The following is a 19,933-nucleotide window of genomic DNA, read 5'->3' as shown; positions in this document are numbered from 1 at the left end:
GAAAGAATGAAAGAACTTCCTACTCTCCTACTCTCCTACTCTCCTACTCTCCTACAGTAAGAAAGACAGACAGAGGAATAATGAAAGAATGAAAGAACTTCCTACTCTCCTACTCTCCTACTCTCCTACTCTCCTACTCTCCTACTCTCCTACTCTCCTACTCTCCTACTCTCCTACTCTCCTACTCTCCTACTCTCCTACTCTCCTACTCTCCTACTCTCCTACTCTCCTACTCTCCTACTCTCCGACTCTCCGACTCTCCTACTCTCCGACTCTCCGACTCTCCGACTCTCCGACTCTCCTACTCTCCGACTCTCCGACTCTCCGACTCTCCGACTCTCCGACTCTCCGACTCTCCGACTCTCCGACTCTCCTACTCTCCTACTCTCCGACTCTCCTACTCTCCGACTCTCCGACTCTCCTACTCTCCTACTCTCCTACTCTCCGACTCTCCGACTCTCCGACTCTCCTACTCTCCTACTCTCCTACTCTCCGACTCTCCTACTCTCCGACTCTCCGACTCTCCGACTCTCCGACTCTCCTACTCTCCTACTCTCCTACTCTCCGACTCTCCGACTCTCCGACTCTCCGACTCTCCGACTCTCCGACTCTCCTACTCTCCTACTCTCCTACTCTCCTACTCTCCTACTCTCCTACTCTCCGACTCTCCGACTCTCCGACTCTCCGACTCTCCTACTCTCCTACTCTCCTACTCTCCTACTCTCCTACTCTCCGACTCTCCGACTCTCCGACTCTCCTACTCTCCTACTCTCCTACTCTCCTACTCTCCTACTACTCTCCTACTCTCCTACTCTCCTACTCTCCTACTCTCCTACTCTCCTACTCTCCTACAGTAAGAAAGGCAGACAGAGGAATAATGAAAGAATGAAAGAACTTCCTACTCTCCTACTCTCCTACTCTCCTACTCTCCTACTCTCCTACTCTCCTACTCTCCTACTCTCCTACTCTCCTACTCTCCTACTCTCCTACTCTCCTACTCTCCTACTCTCCTACTCTCCTACTCTCCTACTCTCCTACAGTAAGAAAGGCAGACAGAGGAATAATGAAAGAATGAAAGAACTTCCTACTCTCCTACTCTCCTACTCTCCTACTCTCCTACTCTCCTACTCTCCTACTCTCCTACTCTCCTACTCTCCTACAGTAAGAAAGGCAGACAGAGGAATAATGAAAGAATGAAAGAACTTCCTACTCTCCTACTCTCCTACTCTCCTACTCTCCTACTCTCCTACTCTCCTACTCTCCTACTCTCCTACTCTCCTACTCTCCTACTCTCCTACTCTCCTACTCTCCTACTCTCCTACTCTCCTACAGTAAGAAAGACAGACAGAGGAATAATGAAAGAATGAAAGAACTTCCTACTCTCCTACTCTCCTACTCTCCTACTCTCCTACTCTCCTACTCTCCTACTCTCCTACTCTCCTACTCTCCTACTCTCCTACTCTCCTACAGTAAGAAAGACAGACAGAGGAATAATGAAAGAATGAAAGAACTTCCTACTCTCCTACTCTCCTACTCTCCTACTCTCCTACTCTCCTACTCTCCTACTCTCCTACTCTCCTACAGTAAGAAAGACAGACAGAGGAATAATGAAAGAATGAAAGAACTTCCTACTCTCCTACTCTCCTACTCTCCTACTCTCCTACTCTCCTACTCTCCTACTCTCCTACTCTCCTACTCTCCTACTCTCCTACTCTCCTACAGTAAGAAAGACAGACAGAGGAATAATGAAAGAATGAAAGAACTTCCTACTCTCCTACTCTCCTACTCTCCTACTCTCCTACTCTCCTACTCTCCTACTCTCCTACTCTCCTACTCTCCTACTCTCCTACAGTAAGAAAGACAGACAGAGGAATAATGAAAGAATGAAAGAACTTCCTACTCTCCTACTCTCCTACTCTCCTACTCTCCTACTCTCCTACTCTCCTACTCTCCTACTCTCCTACTCTCCTACTCTCCTACTCTCCTACAGTAAGAAAGACAGACAGAGGAATAATGAAAGAATGAAAGAACTTCCTACTCTCCTACTCTCCTACTCTCCTACTCTCCTACTCTCCTACTCTCCTACTCTCCTACTCTCCTACTCTCCTACTCTCCTACAGTAAGAAAGACAGACAGAGGAATAATGAAAGAATGAAAGAACTTCCTACTCTCCTACTCTCCTACTCTCCTACTCTCCTACTCTCCTACTCTCCTACTCTCCTACTCTCCTACAGTAAGAAAGACAGACAGAGGAATAATGAAAGAATGAAAGAACTTCCTACTCTCCTACTCTCCTACTCTCCTACTCTCCTACTCTCCTACTCTCCTACTCTCCTACTCTCCTACTCTCCTACTCTCCTACAGTAAGAAAGACAGACAGAGGAATAATGAAAGAATGAAAGAACTTCCTACTCTCCTACTCTCCTACTCTCCTACTCTCCTACTCTCCTACTCTCCTACTCTCCTACTCTCCTACAGTAAGAAAGACAGACAGAGGAATAATGAAAGAATGAAAGAACTTCCTACTCTCCTACTCTCCTACTCTCCTACTCTCCTACAGTAAGAAAGACAGACAGAGGAATAATGAAAGAATGAAAGAACTTCCTACTCTCCTACTCTCCTACTCTCCTACTCTCCTACAGTAAGAAAGACAGACAGAGGAATAATGAAAGAATGAAAGAACTTCCTACTCTCCTACTCTCCTACTCTCCTACTCTCCTACTCTCCTACTCTCCTACTCTCCTACTCTCCTACTCTCCTACTCTCCTACTCTCCTACTCTCCTACTCTCCTACAGTAAGAAAGACAGACAGAGGAATAATGAAAGAATGAAAGAACTTCCTACTCTCCTACTCTCCTACTCTCCTACTCTCCTACAGTAAGAAAGACAGACAGAGGAATAATGAAAGAATGAAAGAACTTCCTACTCTCCTACTCTCCTACTCTCCTACTCTCCTACAGTAAGAAAGACAGACAGAGGAATAATGAAAGAATGAAAGAACTTCCTACTCTCCTACTCTCCTACTCTCCTACTCTCCTACAGTAAGAAAGACAGACAGAGGAATAATGAAAGAATGAAAGAACTTCCTACTCTCCTACTCTCCTACTCTCCTACTCTCCTACAGTAAGAAAGACAGACAGAGGAATAATGAAAGAATGAAAGAACTTCCTACTCTCCTACTCTCCTACTCTCCTACTCTCCTACTCTCCTACTCTCCTACTCTCCTACTCTCCTACTCTCCTACTCTCCTACTCTCCTACTCTCCTACTCTCCTACTCTCCTACTCTCCTACTCTCCTACTCTCCGACTCTCCGACTCTCCGACTCTCCGACTCTCCGACTCTCCGACTCTCCGACTCTCCGACTCTCCTACTCTCCGACTCTCCGACTCTCCGACTCTCCGACTCTCCGACTCTCCGACTCTCCTACTCTCCTACTCTCCGACTCTCCTACTCTCCGACTCTCCGACTCTCCTACTCTCCTACTCTCCTACTCTCCGACTCTCCGACTCTCCGACTCTCCTACTCTCCTACTCTCCTACTCTCCGACTCTCCTACTCTCCGACTCTCCGACTCTCCGACTCTCCGACTCTCCTACTCTCCTACTCTCCTACTCTCCGACTCTCCGACTCTCCGACTCTCCGACTCTCCGACTCTCCGACTCTCCTACTCTCCTACTCTCCTACTCTCCTACTCTCCTACTCTCCTACTCTCCGACTCTCCGACTCTCCGACTCTCCGACTCTCCGACTCTCCTACTCTCCTACTCTCCTACTCTCCTACTCTCCTACTCTCCTACTCTCCGACTCTCCGACTCTCCGACTCTCCTACTCTCCTACTCTCCTACTCTCCTACTCTCCTACTACTCTCCTACTCTCCTACTCTCCTACTCTCCTACTCTCCTACTCTCCTACTCTCCTACAGTAAGAAAGGCAGACAGAGGAATAATGAAAGAATGAAAGAACTTCCTACTCTCCTACTCTCCTACTCTCCTACTCTCCTACTCTCCTACTCTCCTACTCTCCTACTCTCCTACTCTCCTACTCTCCTACTCTCCTACTCTCCTACTCTCCTACTCTCCTACTCTCCTACTCTCCTACAGTAAGAAAGGCAGACAGAGGAATAATGAAAGAATGAAAGAACTTCCTACTCTCCTACTCTCCTACTCTCCTACTCTCCTACTCTCCTACTCTCCTACTCTCCTACTCTCCTACTCTCCTACAGTAAGAAAGGCAGACAGAGGAATAATGAAAGAATGAAAGAACTTCCTACTCTCCTACTCTCCTACTCTCCTACTCTCCTACTCTCCTACTCTCCTACTCTCCTACTCTCCTACTCTCCTACTCTCCTACTCTCCTACTCTCCTACTCTCCTACTCTCCTACTCTCCTACAGTAAGAAAGACAGACAGAGGAATAATGAAAGAATGAAAGAACTTCCTACTCTCCTACTCTCCTACTCTCCTACTCTCCTACTCTCCTACTCTCCTACTCTCCTACTCTCCTACTCTCCTACTCTCCTACAGTAAGAAAGACAGACAGAGGAATAATGAAAGAATGAAAGAACTTCCTACTCTCCTACTCTCCTACTCTCCTACTCTCCTACTCTCCTACTCTCCTACTCTCCTACTCTCCTACAGTAAGAAAGACAGACAGAGGAATAATGAAAGAATGAAAGAACTTCCTACTCTCCTACTCTCCTACTCTCCTACTCTCCTACTCTCCTACTCTCCTACTCTCCTACTCTCCTACTCTCCTACAGTAAGAAAGACAGACAGAGGAATAATGAAAGAATGAAAGAACTTCCTACTCTCCTACTCTCCTACTCTCCTACTCTCCTACTCTCCTACTCTCCTACTCTCCTACTCTCCTACTCTCCTACTCTCCTACAGTAAGAAAGACAGACAGAGGAATAATGAAAGAATGAAAGAACTTCCTACTCTCCTACTCTCCTACTCTCCTACTCTCCTACTCTCCTACTCTCCTACTCTCCTACTCTCCTACTCTCCTACTCTCCTACAGTAAGAAAGACAGACAGAGGAATAATGAAAGAATGAAAGAACTTCCTACTCTCCTACTCTCCTACTCTCCTACTCTCCTACTCTCCTACTCTCCTACTCTCCTACTCTCCTACTCTCCTACAGTAAGAAAGACAGACAGAGGAATAATGAAAGAATGAAAGAACTTCCTACTCTCCTACTCTCCTACTCTCCTACTCTCCTACTCTCCTACTCTCCTACTCTCCTACTCTCCTACAGTAAGAAAGACAGACAGAGGAATAATGAAAGAATGAAAGAACTTCCTACTCTCCTACTCTCCTACTCTCCTACTCTCCTACTCTCCTACTCTCCTACTCTCCTACTCTCCTACTCTCCTACTCTCCTACAGTAAGAAAGACAGACAGAGGAATAATGAAAGAATGAAAGAACTTCCTACTCTCCTACTCTCCTACTCTCCTACTCTCCTACTCTCCTACTCTCCTACTCTCCTACTCTCCTACTCTCCTACAGTAAGAAAGACAGACAGAGGAATAATGAAAGAATGAAAGAACTTCCTACTCTCCTACTCTCCTACTCTCCTACTCTCCTACAGTAAGAAAGACAGACAGAGGAATAATGAAAGAATGAAAGAACTTCCTACTCTCCTACTCTCCTACTCTCCTACTCTCCTACAGTAAGAAAGACAGACAGAGGAATAATGAAAGAATGAAAGAACTTCCTACTCTCCTACTCTCCTACTCTCCTACTCTCCTACTCTCCTACTCTCCTACTCTCCTACTCTCCTACTCTCCTACTCTCCTACTCTCCTACAGTAAGAAAGACAGACAGAGGAATAATGAAAGAATGAAAGAACTTCCTACTCTCCTACTCTCCTACTCTCCTACTCTCCTACAGTAAGAAAGACAGACAGAGGAATAATGAAAGAATGAAAGAACTTCCGACTCTCCGACTCTCCGACTCTCCGACTCTCCGACTCTCCGACTCTCCGACTCTCCGACTCTCCGACTCTCCGACTCTCCGACTCTCCGACTCTCCGACTCTCCGACTCTCCGACTCTCCGACTCTCCTACTCTCCTACTCTCCTACTCTCCTACTCTCCTACTCTCCTACAGTAAGAAAGACAGACAGAGGAATAATGAAAGAATGAAAGAACTTCCTACTCTCCTACTCTCCTACTCTCCTACTCTCCTACTCTCCTACTCTCCTACTCTCCTACTCTCCTACTCTCCTACTCTCCTACAGTAAGAAAGACAGACAGAGGAATAATGAAAGAATGAAAGAACTTCCTACTCTCCTACTCTCCTACTCTCCTACTCTCCTACAGTAAGAAAGACAGACAGAGGAATAATGAAAGAATGAAAGAACTTCCTACTCTCCTACTCTCCTACTCTCCTACTCTCCTACAGTAAGAAAGACAGACAGAGGAATAATGAAAGAATGAAAGAACTTCCTACTCTCCTACTCTCCTACTCTCCTACTCTCCTACTCTCCTACTCTCCTACTCTCCTACTCTCCTACTCTCCTACTCTCCTACTCTCCTACTCTCCTACAGTAAGAAAGACAGACAGAGGAATAATGAAAGAATGAAAGAACTTCCTACTCTCCTACTCTCCTACTCTCCTACTCTCCTACAGTAAGAAAGACAGACAGAGGAATAATGAAAGAATGAAAGAACTTCCTACTCTCCTACTCTCCTACTCTCCTACTCTCCTACAGTAAGAAAGACAGACAGAGGAATAATGAAAGAATGAAAGAACTTCCTACTCTCCTACTCTCCTACTCTCCTACTCTCCTACAGTAAGAAAGACAGACAGAGGAATAATGAAAGAATGAAAGAACTTCCTACTCTCCTACTCTCCTACTCTCCTACTCTCCTACAGTAAGAAAGACAGACAGAGGAATAATGAAAGAATGAAAGAACTTCCTACTCTCCTACTCTCCTACTCTCCTACTCTCCTACTCTCCTACTCTCCTACTCTCCTACTCTCCTACTCTCCTACTCTCCTACTCTCCTACTCTCCTACTCTCCTACTCTCCTACTCTCCTACTCTCCTACTCTCCGACTCTCCGACTCTCCTACTCTCCGACTCTCCGACTCTCCGACTCTCCGACTCTCCTACTCTCCGACTCTCCGACTCTCCGACTCTCCGACTCTCCGACTCTCCGACTCTCCGACTCTCCGACTCTCCTACTCTCCTACTCTCCGACTCTCCTACTCTCCGACTCTCCGACTCTCCTACTCTCCTACTCTCCTACTCTCCGACTCTCCGACTCTCCGACTCTCCTACTCTCCTACTCTCCTACTCTCCGACTCTCCTACTCTCCGACTCTCCGACTCTCCGACTCTCCGACTCTCCTACTCTCCTACTCTCCTACTCTCCGACTCTCCGACTCTCCGACTCTCCGCCTCTCCGACTCTCCGACTCTCCTACTCTCCTACTCTCCTACTCTCCTACTCTCCTACTCTCCTACTCTCCTACTCTCCGACTCTCCGACTCTCCGACTCTCCTACTCTCCTACTCTCCTACTCTCCTACTCTCCTACTCTCCTACTCTCCGACTCTCCGACTCTCCGACTCTCCTACTCTCCTACTCTCCTACTCTCCTACTCTCCTACTACTCTCCTACTCTCCTACTCTCCTACTCTCCTACTCTCCTACTCTCCTACTCTCCTACAGTAAGAAAGGCAGACAGAGGAATAATGAAAGAATGAAAGAACTTCCTACTCTCCTACTCTCCTACTCTCCTACTCTCCTACTCTCCTACTCTCCTACTCTCCTACTCTCCTACTCTCCTACTCTCCTACTCTCCTACTCTCCTACTCTCCTACTCTCCTACTCTCCTACAGTAAGAAAGGCAGACAGAGGAATAATGAAAGAATGAAAGAACTTCCTACTCTCCTACTCTCCTACTCTCCTACTCTCCTACTCTCCTACTCTCCTACTCTCCTACTCTCCTACTCTCCTACAGTAAGAAAGGCAGACAGAGGAATAATGAAAGAATGAAAGAACTTCCTACTCTCCTACTCTCCTACTCTCCTACTCTCCTACTCTCCTACTCTCCTACTCTCCTACTCTCCTACTCTCCTACTCTCCTACTCTCCTACTCTCCTACTCTCCTACTCTCCTACAGTAAGAAAGACAGACAGAGGAATAATGAAAGAATGAAAGAACTTCCTACTCTCCTACTCTCCTACTCTCCTACTCTCCTACTCTCCTACTCTCCTACTCTCCTACTCTCCTACTCTCCTACTCTCCTACTCTCCTACAGTAAGAAAGACAGACAGAGGAATAATGAAAGAATGAAAGAACTTCCTACTCTCCTACTCTCCTACTCTCCTACTCTCCTACTCTCCTACTCTCCTACTCTCCTACTCTCCTACAGTAAGAAAGACAGACAGAGGAATAATGAAAGAATGAAAGAACTTCCTACTCTCCTACTCTCCTACTCTCCTACTCTCCTACTCTCCTACTCTCCTACTCTCCTACTCTCCTACTCTCCTACTCTCCTACAGTAAGAAAGACAGACAGAGGAATAATGAAAGAATGAAAGAACTTCCTACTCTCCTACTCTCCTACTCTCCTACTCTCCTACTCTCCTACTCTCCTACTCTCCTACTCTCCTACTCTCCTACTCTCCTACAGTAAGAAAGACAGACAGAGGAATAATGAAAGAATGAAAGAACTTCCTACTCTCCTACTCTCCTACTCTCCTACTCTCCTACTCTCCTACTCTCCTACTCTCCTACTCTCCTACTCTCCTACTCTCCTACTCTCCTACAGTAAGAAAGACAGACAGAGGAATAATGAAAGAATGAAAGAACTTCCTACTCTCCTACTCTCCTACTCTCCTACTCTCCTACTCTCCTACTCTCCTACTCTCCTACTCTCCTACTCTCCTACTCTCCTACAGTAAGAAAGACAGACAGAGGAATAATGAAAGAATGAAAGAACTTCCTACTCTCCTACTCTCCTACTCTCCTACTCTCCTACTCTCCTACTCTCCTACTCTCCTACTCTCCTACTCTCCTACAGTAAGAAAGACAGACAGAGGAATAATGAAAGAATGAAAGAACTTCCTACTCTCCTACTCTCCTACTCTCCTACTCTCCTACTCTCCTACTCTCCTACTCTCCTACTCTCCTACTCTCCTACTCTCCTACAGTAAGAAAGACAGACAGAGGAATAATGAAAGAATGAAAGAACTTCCTACTCTCCTACTCTCCTACTCTCCTACTCTCCTACTCTCCTACTCTCCTACTCTCCTACTCTCCTACTCTCCTACTCTCCTACAGTAAGAAAGACAGACAGAGGAATAATGAAAGAATGAAAGAACTTCCTACTCTCCTACTCTCCTACTCTCCTACTCTCCTACAGTAAGAAAGACAGACAGAGGAATAATGAAAGAATGAAAGAACTTCCTACTCTCCTACTCTCCTACTCTCCTACTCTCCTACAGTAAGAAAGACAGACAGAGGAATAATGAAAGAATGAAAGAACTTCCTACTCTCCTACTCTCCTACTCTCCTACTCTCCTACTCTCCTACTCTCCTACTCTCCTACTCTCCTACTCTCCTACTCTCCTACTCTCCTACTCTCCTACAGTAAGAAAGACAGACAGAGGAATAATGAAAGAATGAAAGAACTTCCTACTCTCCTACTCTCCTACTCTCCTACTCTCCTACAGTAAGAAAGACAGACAGAGGAATAATGAAAGAATGAAAGAACTTCCTACTCTCCTACTCTCCTACTCTCCTACTCTCCTACAGTAAGAAAGACAGACAGAGGAATAATGAAAGAATGAAAGAACTTCCTACTCTCCTACTCTCCTACTCTCCTACTCTCCTACAGTAAGAAAGACAGACAGAGGAATAATGAAAGAATGAAAGAACTTCCTACTCTCCTACTCTCCTACTCTCCTACTCTCCTACAGTAAGAAAGACAGACAGAGGAATAATGAAAGAATGAAAGAACTTCCTACTCTCCTACTCTCCTACTCTCCTACTCTCCTACTCTCCTACTCTCCTACTCTCCTACTCTCCTACTCTCCTACTCTCCTACTCTCCTACTCTCCTACTCTCCTACTCTCCTACTCTCCTACTCTCCTACTCTCCGACTCTCCGACTCTCCTACTCTCCGACTCTCCGACTCTCCGACTCTCCGACTCTCCTACTCTCCGACTCTCCGACTCTCCGACTCTCCGACTCTCCGACTCTCCGACTCTCCTACTCTCCTACTCTCCGACTCTCCTACTCTCCGACTCTCCGACTCTCCTACTCTCCTACTCTCCTACTCTCCGACTCTCCGACTCTCCGACTCTCCTACTCTCCTACTCTCCTACTCTCCGACTCTCCTACTCTCCGACTCTCCGACTCTCCGACTCTCCGACTCTCCTACTCTCCTACTCTCCTACTCTCCGACTCTCCGACTCTCCGACTCTCCGACTCTCCGACTCTCCGACTCTCCTACTCTCCTACTCTCCTACTCTCCTACTCTCCTACTCTCCTACTCTCCTACTCTCCTACTCTCCGACTCTCCGACTCTCCGACTCTCCGACTCTCCTACTCTCCTACTCTCCTACTCTCCTACTCTCCTACTCTCCTACTCTCCGACTCTCCGACTCTCCGACTCTCCTACTCTCCTACTCTCCTACTCTCCTACTCTCCTACTACTCTCCTACTCTCCTACTCTCCTACTCTCCTACTCTCCTACTCTCCTACTCTCCTACAGTAAGAAAGGCAGACAGAGGAATAATGAAAGAATGAAAGAACTTCCTACTCTCCTACTCTCCTACTCTCCTACTCTCCTACTCTCCTACTCTCCTACTCTCCTACTCTCCTACTCTCCTACTCTCCTACTCTCCTACTCTCCTACTCTCCTACTCTCCTACTCTCCTACAGTAAGAAAGGCAGACAGAGGAATAATGAAAGAATGAAAGAACTTCCTACTCTCCTACTCTCCTACTCTCCTACTCTCCTACTCTCCTACTCTCCTACTCTCCTACTCTCCTACTCTCCTACAGTAAGAAAGGCAGACAGAGGAATAATGAAAGAATGAAAGAACTTCCTACTCTCCTACTCTCCTACTCTCCTACTCTCCTACTCTCCTACTCTCCTACTCTCCTACTCTCCTACTCTCCTACTCTCCTACTCTCCTACTCTCCTACTCTCCTACAGTAAGAAAGACAGACAGAGGAATAATGAAAGAATGAAAGAACTTCCTACTCTCCTACTCTCCTACTCTCCTACTCTCCTACTCTCCTACTCTCCTACTCTCCTACTCTCCTACTCTCCTACTCTCCTACTCTCCTACAGTAAGAAAGACAGACAGAGGAATAATGAAAGAATGAAAGAACTTCCTACTCTCCTACTCTCCTACTCTCCTACTCTCCTACTCTCCTACTCTCCTACTCTCCTACTCTCCTACAGTAAGAAAGACAGACAGAGGAATAATGAAAGAATGAAAGAACTTCCTACTCTCCTACTCTCCTACTCTCCTACTCTCCTACTCTCCTACTCTCCTACTCTCCTACTCTCCTACAGTAAGAAAGACAGACAGAGGAATAATGAAAGAATGAAAGAACTTCCTACTCTCCTACTCTCCTACTCTCCTACTCTCCTACTCTCCTACTCTCCTACTCTCCTACTCTCCTACTCTCCTACTCTCCTACAGTAAGAAAGACAGACAGAGGAATAATGAAAGAATGAAAGAACTTCCTACTCTCCTACTCTCCTACTCTCCTACTCTCCTACTCTCCTACTCTCCTACTCTCCTACTCTCCTACTCTCCTACAGTAAGAAAGACAGACAGAGGAATAATGAAAGAATGAAAGAACTTCCTACTCTCCTACTCTCCTACTCTCCTACTCTCCTACTCTCCTACTCTCCTACTCTCCTACTCTCCTACTCTCCTACAGTAAGAAAGACAGACAGAGGAATAATGAAAGAATGAAAGAACTTCCTACTCTCCTACTCTCCTACTCTCCTACTCTCCTACTCTCCTACTCTCCTACTCTCCTACTCTCCTACAGTAAGAAAGACAGACAGAGGAATAATGAAAGAATGAAAGAACTTCCTACTCTCCTACTCTCCTACTCTCCTACTCTCCTACTCTCCTACTCTCCTACTCTCCTACTCTCCTACTCTCCTACAGTAAGAAAGACAGACAGAGGAATAATGAAAGAATGAAAGAACTTCCTACTCTCCTACTCTCCTACTCTCCTACTCTCCTACTCTCCTACTCTCCTACTCTCCTACTCTCCTACTCTCCTACAGTAAGAAAGACAGACAGAGGAATAATGAAAGAATGAAAGAACTTCCTACTCTCCTACTCTCCTACTCTCCTACTCTCCTACAGTAAGAAAGACAGACAGAGGAATAATGAAAGAATGAAAGAACTTCCTACTCTCCTACTCTCCTACTCTCCTACTCTCCTACAGTAAGAAAGACAGACAGAGGAATAATGAAAGAATGAAAGAACTTCCTACTCTCCTACTCTCCTACTCTCCTACTCTCCTACTCTCCTACTCTCCTACTCTCCTACTCTCCTACTCTCCTACAGTAAGAAAGACAGACAGAGGAATAATGAAAGAATGAAAGAACTTCCTACTCTCCTACTCTCCTACTCTCCTACTCTCCTACAGTAAGAAAGACAGACAGAGGAATAATGAAAGAATGAAAGAACTTCCGACTCTCCGACTCTCCGACTCTCCGACTCTCCGACTCTCCGACTCTCCGACTCTCCGACTCTCCGACTCTCCGACTCTCCTACTCTCCTACAGTAAGAAAGACAGACAGAGGAATAATGAAAGAATGAAAGAACTTCCGACTCTCCGACTCTCCGACTCTCCGACTCTCCGACTCTCCGACTCTCCGACTCTCCGACTCTCCGACTCTCCTACTCTCCTACAGTAAGAAAGACAGACAGAGGAATAATGAAAGAATGAAAGAACTTCCGACTCTCCGACTCTCCGACTCTCCGACTCTCCGACTCTCCGACTCTCCGACTCTCCGACTCTCCGACTCTCCGACTCTCCGACTCTCCGACTCTCCGACTCTCCGACTCTCCGACTCTCCGACTCTCCGACTCTCCGACTCTCCGACTCTCCGACTCTCCGACTCTCCGACTCTCCGACTCTCCCTGCCTGGAATTGAACCTACAACCTCCTGCCTGCTAGCCCTATGCTCTACCACTACCCTACATCCTCTCTCTAGCTACCTGACGTACCTCCATACTCACCTTTATCTTTTCTACTCAGGCAGTATTCTGGATTCTAGGTTCCTCCAAAAAAAAAAAATCAAATTTAGTGCTAATATCCTGAGGTGCCTGCTCATTTCTCTGTAGGTTGCTACCTGTGCTTCTGAAATTTCCCAAAGGTTCTGATTTAGGACTCTGATTTCCTCAACAGGAATGGATACACTCATCCTTTGGATTCTTCCCATTTATCAGAAATGGTAGGCCACAGAGTCAACAGACCGTTGCTATCATCAGCGCATTGATCAGAGGTATGACTGATGGTGACTTGACCTCTTCCTCCTTGACTATTAAATTTTGTCTATAAAATAAGTTAATTATTTGAAGTCTGGCACAAATCCTCTTCACACTCACCCTGTACTTCCCCTCTGCATCTAAATGCTCCCCAGTGGCTTTTAAGTTTCTCTCTTTGCATCCATGTCTTGTCTACTGGGGCAGATATTGTGATTGGCAAAAACAGGCATAGGAGACAATGGACTAACAGCCACAAGGCCCTGAGGAAAAAACTGACACTGCAAATTTCTCGTTCCTGCTAAAATATATACCAATGACTGGAAAGACAAACCCCAAATCCACAAATAAGATGTATTAGAAAAAAAAAACACTACCTAAGATACCTTGAACCATATCATATCTATATATGTGATATATATAGGATATATGTGTATATGATATATATATATATATTCTATATATACTTACGAAAATAAATTCCTTTATTCGTTTATTTAATTTTCTATATTTTCATTAAATACACTCAGTTTACAAACTTGTGACAATTTCTGTTCAACAACACACAGCTTCAGGCATATCCGAGCATACATATTCATTTTCATACTTTTTTCACCATAATTTACTACTAGCTATTGGATATAGACTTCCGTGTGGTATACAGTATAAACTTGCTGTTTATCTCCTTTACAGAGACATGAGTTGCTATCTGTCCGCAAATCTCAATCTGCCAATCTATCCCTTCCTAACCCCTGCCCACCCTACCCTGGGTCTAGTAACCGTAAGTTTGTTTCCTGTGTCTATGACTCTATTTCTGGTTTGGAAAAAACTTGTTGTCTTGTTTTTCTTTTTTCATTCCACATACAAGTGATTTCATATTGTATTTTCCTTCCCTTTCTGGCTTATTTGACTTAAATGACATTCTGCAGGTCAATTCATGTTGCTGCAAGCAAATGGCATTATTTCATCATTTTTTATGGCTGCGTTGTATTCTGTTCTCTAAATACACCATAGCTTCTTTAGACAGTCCTCTGTCAATTCGTGGGTGAAGTTGTTTCCATGTCTTGTCTCCTAGAAACAGTGCCACTGTGAACACTGGAGTGCATATGTTTTTTTGAATTAAAGTTCCGTCTGGATACATGACCAGGAGTGGGACTGGTGGATGACAGTGTGAGTAAGTCCACGATTAGAGTTCTGAGGAACTGCCCTACTGTTTTCCATAACGGGTGCACCTAATGACATTCCAATCATGAGTGCAGGAGGGCTCCCTTTCCTTCATGCCCTCTCCAGCACTGATCCTTTGTGGACATCTTGATGACGGCCATTCTGAGGAGCATGAGGTGACGTCTCATCATAGTTTTGATTTTCATTTCTCTGACAATTAGTGATGTTGAGCAATTCTTCATTGCCCTATCGGCCATGTGTATGTCATCGTTGGAGAATAGCTTACTTAGGTCTTCTGCCCAATTCTGGATTGGGTTATTTGCCTTTATCTTCTTTGGAAAATTAATTTTAGAATAAAGGCGAAATAGAGACATTTTCAAAGAAACACACATAATTTGCCACCTGTACACTGAATAAAGACTGTACTTCAGTCACAAACTCATGAAACATTCTTCTCCACATAAAACAATCTCAGATTTACTAATAATTTATAAACAGAAAAAGAAGGCGACTTGGTCTGCCCTTCTGTGCCCCAGCAGTAGACAGGAATTTCCCTGCACAGGCTTCAGGCAAGAAATAAGCGGAATCCACTTTCCACCTGACACATGAAAATGGTGTCTATTGACAGAATTCAAAGTATGTTGGCTTCTATGTGAAACTATTACTAATCAAATAATATTATTTCCTCTGCTCAGCAAATGCTGCAAAGTTATGGTACAGAAGAATCTTTCATGAAAATTCATTTCGTTTGCACACATATATAATCAAACCTCTGTCAATGAATTAATGAAAGCTGTTTCATTTCCACTAACACAACATCACTCTCCAGGAACATATGACGGCAAGATGTGATCATTTTTTATGGAGGTAAAGCTTATGGTAAGACTCAACTGAGTGGAAAATAAATTCAGCTTTAAGGTGCTATGTCAATACCGTGTCAGAAGTGGAATGATTTAAGAAAAAAGTGCACGTAGTGCCCAAGCCCCAACAAGGTCCCACTCCTCCCCACAGAAACTGCAGAGACACTTTGGAAAGATTATAATCATGAGCCATTTTATTTGATGCAGATGACGACTTGGTGTGGTTACAATGGTGCCATATTTACAAATTCACTTTTCCATAATTTTCCAGCAAAACTGTAGACAACATTACAAATCAATGCTGAATAGTTGCACAATAAATACACAAACATCAATTGCATTTTTAACACTGCACATGGACGTCAACGACAATCAACTGTGACAGAAAGAAGAAAGCGAGAAAGAGCCAGAAGGAAAGAAATAAACAAGAAATACAGCAGTAAAGAAACAAAGCCATCCTATGTACAAGTACAGGCTAAGTAACACATTCGGAAGGAATCAGTATACACAGGAGAGTGGAAGACATGCACACTGAAATCTTGCACATCTAGATAATCCATTGAAAAGGACAAAAACGTAGATGCAAATTTCATGTCCTCATGGCATCAAAGAATCACAATGATTAAAACATTCACTCTGCCCAAACACTGTAATTTAGTCCCTACCTGAACCACAATAGATGATTCACAGATAAAGAGCCAATCAACCTAGGTTTTGTGTGGAACCAAACCACAGCGTATCTAGATGGCTCCACTCAGTCAAGATGGGGCACTCAGGCCTTCCCCCGTCCTTGGAATAATTTCGTACGGTTTCTCTGTATCTTCCCTGTCCATTCACAGTTAAGCCTATTTGGAATTGAAAGAGTTGATAATACATGTCTCAAAAATTAATCTCAAAAAAGATAAACAATATAAATTCCATTTTCCTGATTCCAAATCAGAAACAGCTGAGTGGTCACCTGGGCAAAGAAGATACATTGATCCCATACAAACTCATGCCAAGGAAGTGTAGGGCCACGAAAACAACGGTCTAGAACAACTCCTGAAATCCTGTGCAACTCTGATCTAGTTCACTATGTAAAAAAAGCAGCCTAAAAATCAACAGAAAACATCATACTCAGTGTAAAACACTTCCAGCTTCCCTTATGGTTTCTACATAGAAAAAGAAGGCGGCGGCGGCTTTCCCGCCTGCATTCCTCAGGGCACTGGACGTCTTCGTCAGGCTGGACAGGCCACGTCTGTTTGAAATTTCCCAAGTTACCCATGAGGATGTCTCTTCAGGGAGAGCTCCACTCTGAGGTGACATTTCGGGGAATGGAACCCAAATTGCCTAGGACAGAGACAATACAGAGGAAAATTCTAGATGAAAGTGGAAGGGAAAAAAAATACAGCCAGTCAATCTCCAAAATCAAGATAGGTGCCATATTTTTGCACAAAGCACAAAAACAAGAGTAAGGGGAGCCTTCTAAAATTACACAGGCTACTATAAAACGCACTTTCTTGTAAAAGCAAATTCCATGCATGTAAAAATGGGCAACACAAAAACTATTAAGGCCAGATACCCGTATAAGTTAGAAGAAAATTTTCAAAAACGGACTAAGAAGCAGAATTTTCTTTCAGAAACAGTATGCATGCCAGAAAACATGAAGGCACATTTCAAAGTAAGCTCAGTGTATTAGATATTTATGCAAGGCATGAAATAGCATCGTAAATAAAAATGCAAAAATGAGATGACAGAAGTTAAGAATTAGACTTTTTTTAAAATCAGTATTTTAGAAGATGTACAGCAGCAAATAAATATACAAATAATAGCATAAAAGCAGCTGATGATACAAACTGAGGAAATTTTATACATTAAAAGAGAGAGAAAACATTGAGGAAAGTAGCAGTTATTGAGGGCTAGCACAAGTAAAGAAAATGTATGGATAAAAGTAATACCCGACGACGAACATCTGATCCAGGACATGGAATGCATTAATAATATTGTGAACACCGTAATTCAAAGAACTGCAATAAGAAATTTTCCAATGTCCTTTTAAAAACAGGAAACAAAACACCTGACACTTTTAATCCAGAATGACAACACGTTCTAGTAAAATGGTTGAACTTAAGAAAAAATCTTTACCCATTCATGCCAAAGAGTATGAGATTTATGTAAGAAAGCAAATAGATTATCAGGAGCTACTTAACTGCTACACCTTCAGCTACAGTAAAATGAGCCCTCACATTTCAGGTACCCAAGAAGAGAAAACATGAGCCAAGGATTTCCTCCTCAGCAAAATCGAGCTTTATTTCTACAGACCATCAATTGTTATGAATCTACAAATATTAATAAGATTGTTCCCATGAGACTTTACTCAGTTGTCTCCCGGTGAAAACGGTTCAGGCAATCCAAAAGCCTAGAAATACACTGACTTAAGGACTGCTGACAGCAGTGATACACATGCTTACCTATGAAACTAAGTTGAGATCTAAAACTTACAGCATGTAACGGCTGTGTTATCTGCCATTATAGACTAGTGGAAACATGAAAGTTTGGAGGGTGTGGAGAAACTGTATGCAAAAAAATAATTAAACTCTTTTCAGTCACCATAATTGATTTGGACACTATTCCCACTGTGTTATTCTGGTTCTGTTCATGTGTCATAGGCTATATAGCAAACTGAGTAACCAGGGACTAGTGTAATCGTACCACCTTCTGTGTTCCTTAGAACCAAGATCTTCATGAGGAGGAAAGAAGATACCTACAGAGACAGTGCAAATGTAATATAGACTAGATTCAGTGAAAACCCCCTAGCACTACTTACACATTAGAACCGGGAGTATTAGCAGCTTTAACAGGGAAGAACCCATCTGGGTCCATCTTAGATCTGTGCCTGCAGCTCTAACACTGTGCTGTTTCCTGTTCTGAGTCACGCTGGTTCTGCATGTTTTGTAAACAAATGTTTCCCACAGCCTGAAATATATGTTAGCCCCTTCTCAAGGCTCTGACCTTTACAGTTATAACCACTTTCCCATTCATATAAAGATAAACATTGCAGAACAGAGAATAACATGTGTCTTGTCGGGGGTTTCCAGGAACATCATGCTCTGACCTAAGCGGACAGTTGCGAGAACAAACAATTCTGACACCAAGAAGTTTGCAACAACCAACCGCACCCTGTCCCCTTCTTACTATAAAAAGAGCCTGAATTCTCACTTGGGGAAGATGGTCATCAGTCCCCCATCTTCTCAGTCTTCTGGCTCTCCGAATAACCTTCCTGTTCCTCACCCCAGTACCTCGTTTCTTGATTTATCATCCTGTTGCACAGCAAGCACGATGAATTTGGACTCTGTAACATGGTTTGCTCATGAAGTTTCCTGTTCCTTTCACCTGCACGTATACACCTTTTTCATGGTCTGCTTCGCCCTGTCTTTTCCTCTCCTCCACATATAGGCGATATATATCACATTTTATGATGACTGTATATATATATATATTCTCTATACATATATTTTCTATAAACTATCTTTAAACTTAGTGTCAATGAGCATCCATATTGTTCTCTTCAATTACCATTCCTCTTTGAAGGAATCCAGGGCTCATACAGAAGGGGCTGAGTCCTTGTCTAAGGTGAGCCCAGATCAACTTGTCATACCAAGTTGTAAGGTCCCTATCAACAAATATTAACACCACGTCCAAGAACCAAAAGGACACAGGAAGCGATTTGGGAAACCTACCACTGTCCAAAGAGGGGACACTTTACGCTGCATGAATGATAAGAATGGCCATGGATGGCACCCCAAAAAACGTTTACATCTGTTTATAACTGTACTTAAAAAATCCTAATTGGTTATCTTTTGAGGATGACAGAAATTAATTTTTATATACAGCAGGTACACGGGATGTAAAAATCAAACATTTTTATGTGGCTTTTTTCCATCTGCTGGATACTCAAATTATAATTGAGGAAGAATATCACTCTATACAAAGCATTATAGTGAATCATTACAAAATAACAGAATGAAACGAGAGCCATCTTGAAAACTCCCTGAGGTAGTGGATCTAGGCATTGAGCCCCTATGTATTGTAACATCAAGAGAGACTGAGAGCCTAAACATATGCCTCCTCCTAAGGCAGGAACACACGCGAGTCTATACCATTGCCAAAGGGACTGTGCCTGCTTCTGATCGTGCCTGGGGACCCAGAGGCCAATTTGCAGTAATTACAGATGAGGGACTAAATTGCTACCATGCACCATGAATATACAATGAGCAAAATCCAGATCTGAGAAATTCTAGAATAAATGGCCTAAGATCTTAAACAGATTATCATCATAAGGAAAATGAAGGACTGGAATGGAAATTTTAGATTAAGATTGCATCTACGTGGCTGTTACAGACAGGTACACAAACATACAGGTATAATTAATTGCCCATACACAGGTACCTAT

At 43.8% G+C, this 19,933-nt stretch overlaps 1 long non-coding RNA gene across 1 annotated transcript in view; it reads left to right on the top strand.

Moving 5' to 3' along the window:
* Window positions 1-19,933, top strand: part of LOC140695814 (uncharacterized) — a 188,138-nt gene that overhangs the window by 149,972 nt on the left and 18,233 nt on the right. Inside the window, exon 2 of the long non-coding RNA XR_012071638.1 lies at window positions 13,401-13,497. This is a non-coding gene — a long non-coding RNA (uncharacterized lncRNA). The remainder of the gene's footprint in view (window positions 1-13,400; window positions 13,498-19,933) is intronic.

Source organism: Vicugna pacos, chromosome 4, assembly GCF_048564905.1.
Source record: "Vicugna pacos chromosome 4, VicPac4, whole genome shotgun sequence".
Taxonomy (NCBI): Eukaryota; Metazoa; Chordata; class Mammalia; order Artiodactyla; family Camelidae; genus Vicugna; species Vicugna pacos.
This window is presented reverse-complemented; position numbering and strand designations above follow the sequence as displayed.